General features: G+C 30.9%; 1 long non-coding RNA gene across 1 annotated transcript; it reads right to left on the bottom strand.

The window, feature by feature from the left end:
* Positions 1 to 898: 898 nt before the first annotated feature.
* LOC106462923 lies at positions 899 to 4003 on the bottom strand. The gene is made up of 2 exons (XR_001291016.2): positions 3864 to 4003; positions 899 to 1387 (listed from the first exon to the last, which is right to left on the bottom strand). It is a non-coding gene; the product is annotated as an uncharacterized LOC106462923 (long non-coding RNA).
* Between the last annotated feature and the right edge of the window lie 470 nt (positions 4004 to 4473).

Raw genomic sequence — 4473 nt, 5'->3', positions numbered from 1 at the left:
AAGGATGTTGACAGCAGTATCCTTCAGTGGTTGTTCAGGTGATATCTAGAGGTTATATCCTTCCATATTCTTGAATGAGAATGTTGTAATAAGATTGCTCTGGGTAAATATGATGTTTCTTGGCAAATAAGAAACATTACATTTAGTCAGTATAGAACTTCATCTTGACTTAAAAGATTATGGTATATATTTAAACAGTTGGATATAAAAGAGCCACTGGAAGTGATTGTCTGGCATGAAAACTGCAAGTACACACACCGAGTCTGTGTTAGATTGTGCATTTTGTTCTATATTTGTATCTAGCCTCATTATTCTGTTTAACACTGATTCAGTTAAGTAAGAGTTTTAGTAATATTCCATAATCTATACCTTTAATGAATCTCCTGTTATTTAGCAGACCTATCCAATAGATTGAATGAATATTCGGTACACCTGAATATACCACATACATCTTCAAGACTTTGGAGCTGTTAGAAAAGGATTACTTTTAACATAAATATCTTCCTCTTCAGGTTCATTATCTTTTTCATATCTGCACATATAAAACTTAATAATATTTAAACTGATAGAATAAAATCAAACAAATTATATTCTGTTTTGGAAGCATTATTGTAATTTGGGAACAAAATGTTCTTCAATGTACAAAAATATGTGATTTATAATTAATATTTTTACTTTCATTGGAGTTTATCTTATATATGACCCACATATTTTTAAACAAAACATTTCACAGAAACATATAAATCTAATAGCCAAATCCTGGTGATTACAATAAAAAAACTGTTAGAAGGTAGCCAAGGAAAGAACAAGGTATTTATTGCAAAGTTGCAACTCTTATTCATTTTGGGATAAGCTCAAGTATGTGATTTACTATAAGCAGTACCTAATCATTAGCTTGTTTAGAAGCTGTTATTCCCGCCACTGATATCCACATTGAGGATTACAACATTTATAAAAAGTCGTCATGGGTTCATCAGCTGAACGAGTCTGTATCTGCATGAAAAAAGCACGGATATGGCTACACTTAGGACAGGATTCTTCAGTGGAGTCCACATTTTCCCAAGCAGCAGCTCCACCTAATACATCGTCTACTTCTTTTAACTTAGGATATTTTCTGTTAGTGATACGTTGTTTCACATTGTGTACATAAGGGCAGGTACTGCAGGCAAACCTATAGCACTGAGGACCCTCCTCAACTACTAATATATTTGCACATGTTGGACAGAACAATAACATTTCTTTTTTCTTTATGAATAGTTGGTAGAAAAACAAAATTCAAATTTCCCCACCTTTTTTTTTTATGAAACAAGTCTTAATGTCTTTCAATTCCTGCCATAAATTAATCCAAGTCTAACCACAAAACCGTTTTGGTGAGTAACAACACAATCTGTAAGTAAGTAGAAAAAACAACAACTGTCAAACCTTTTACATGTGTATAAGGAATAATGTTTATAGCACTGAAATCAAAATACCTTTTAATAAAGATTTTAAGAATTGCATTAAAAAACTAAAGGCAAAATGATGTTATACTGATAAGTTGTAGAGCTGGGCAATTACTGAAATTTCATAATCAGTAATCATCAGGCTCATTAATTAATTATGTTAAATTATTCCATTACTTTCACATGAAACTTGGAATAGTCAAAGATAGTAATAATTGAAAATACCAATTTTGATTAGGTGATTATTTTCTTGGGTCATTGAAATAACTGAACAACCTTGAATTTATCAAAAATAATAATGGCAATATTTTGATTACTTGAGTAGTTAGAATAATGAAAAACAATAATAATAGAAACACTAATTTTGAATAATTGATTATTTTCATGACATTTCTAAAATCAATAATAATTTCAATTATTTTATATGACAATAGGAAACACTAATTTCAAGTAGTTTATTGTTTTCATGACATTAATTGATTTAACCATAAATTTAAGTAATCATTTATGTTTTATGTGAAACTAATCATGGAAATGATACTCACAGGCAGTTCATTATATTATTTGAGTTAATTGTCCTGCTCTAGACTTCATGCATTACAAACATTACATTCAGTCTTCTATATCACTCCAATATAAATACCATTACACCAATCTACAGATCTAAATTAGGCTCAACACCTAGATTTCAATAACAATTCATTTAAAAAGTCACTTAAAGATACAGATATCTGACAGTTTACAATCTATTGCCTTTAAGGCTCAAGTCTAGCATTTGTTGTTGTACGGATATAAAAGAGGTCACAGATCACATGTGTAAGCCTTTCATTTCTGGTAAATCTATAAACAGTGGGCTGGTGCCTGAAGATTGAACAGTTTTTAATGATATTCTAACATAATGAGAGTTACACTTGTAATTATAGGCAGTGGTGTAGTGCTAAATAAAGAAGAGCCAAAATTCAAAATCTATTGCATAATTGTGAAAGGTGGAATTCGTCTGAAAATAGTGGCAGTAAGTCCAGGTACATTGTGCCCATACATTCCCACCCTACTACACCTCTGATTAGAGGCTAGTTAGTTTTACTTCTGGATAGGAAACATCCTAGATTTTGATGAAAAAAAATTTTTAAAAATTACTTGATAAACTCTGATGTAATTAAAGAGAACCAACACAGATGAACTAGTAAATGGAAAGCTTTCCTAGCTAACCTGTTTAAATTTTTTTTACGATGTTACTTGTTATCCAGGGTACTACATTTTTCATAAGGTGCTACATAGGAGATAAGCTAAGAAAATTATATTGTTAAGAGTTAATGGAAGGGTGGCTAGATGATAGAATGCAAAAAGTTGTAAATGGAGTTCAATCAAACCATATGTTATATGTAAGACATGTTTTAGGTTTCAGTGCTTCATTCTTTGCTTGTTCTTATTTACATTAATTATACTGACAGGGGTATTATTAGTGAAACAGTACTAGTTTGTTGATAACATTAAACTCTTTAGTATTTCTAAGTCTAATGAAGATACTGACCAAATAGTTTAGTAAATGACATATTATTGTAATAAATGCAAGGTAATGAATTAGGGTTATCAGCATTTGTACCACGCATTTATTTTTAATATAGATAGAAACCCACCCAACAGTGTGACTGAAGAAATGGATTCTGGAAAAGTCTTAGATAAGTCACCCAAGGCAGTGGTCTCTTGCTAAGAGTAAGATCAGTGAAGCTAATATAAAATTCTGCTTTTTTATAGTGCATTCACAGACATACTGGTTTCAAATTCAGGTCAAAGAAACAAACTTTCTCTCTCTCTATGTATATATATGTATTAATGTAAAGAGTTCAGGTGAGTGCTATTAATTATTAGTACCACTAGTATAATTCCCAGGAAGGAATGGTTAAAGTTCTCATATTTTCTCTTGAGAAAAGGATGTAACTATAAGAAGTCTTAAAAACGTCAAATTACTGAAATTTAGAACTTACATTTTACAAGGCTATCCAAAAGATCGATAAGATAAAGGCTTCTGTCATTAGTATGACGGGACAAAAGTTTAAGATTTGGAAAAAGACTTTATCAAAAGTTAAACTTTAACTTAGTTTAAGAGGGGAATCGATGATTTTTCCGAAGTATAAAACTAAAAGGCGAGTTTAAATGTTTACTTTTCTCAAGGATGGTTATGCAAAAACAGCATTAATCTTAAAAGATAACGTACCAAATAGTCTACTGTTGTTTGTGTAATACTGGTAATAATACTAATAGTTCAAAAACTACAATACCGTACCATACACTCAGGATACAGCGTATGTACTTTACAATTAAAATTTATAAATTATGTCAATAATTAAATATGCCTACTTCAGAACTTATAACCTTACGATTTCTTAAGTTAGATAGTATTGAGTTTCTAGGCTAGCTAACCTTTAAAGTTTTCAAGTTTGTGTCGTGATACACAAATCAGAATATTTTGAAATACTGAATGAAAACAAAATGCTCACTTGCACACAGATTTACAAAACATTGTACGATTACCTGCAATGTCTTAGATTTTAGTAAATACTCAAAACAGTTTACCCAAAACGCGACACTAGCGCCTTTTTCCTAAATATAAAATTAAATGATATTTGTTGAACATTGCATGAAGTAACAACAAAATAAATGAAAAATAACATTATGAAATAGTGAATTCTATTTTTATTTTGTTACGGTTTTTTTACCGTTTATTTACTATTCCTACAATCTTTTAGCTCAACTATTAATTTTTAGTTATATTAAAGAGCTAACTCAACTTCTAGTTAGAGCACGGTGACAATGGATTTTGCTTGTATGTTTGCTCTGCCCACCACGGGTATCGAAATCCGGATTCTAGCGTTGTAAGTCCACAGACATACAGCTGTGCCATTGGGGGGGGCGACAATGGATTCATGATGGGGAAAACGAAGTTTAATAATGAAGGTTAGAACGTTTCGGAATAAGTTATTCCATCTTCAGCGAAATCTGAAAAGTGTGTTACAATGATGATTATTACTAA

Source organism: Limulus polyphemus, unplaced genomic scaffold, assembly GCF_000517525.1.
Source record: "Limulus polyphemus unplaced genomic scaffold, Limulus_polyphemus-2.1.2 Scaffold1283, whole genome shotgun sequence".
NCBI lineage: Eukaryota > Metazoa > Arthropoda > Merostomata > Xiphosura > Limulidae > Limulus > Limulus polyphemus.
Note: the sequence above shows the minus strand (reverse complement) of the source record. Positions and strands in the feature narration are given on the sequence as shown.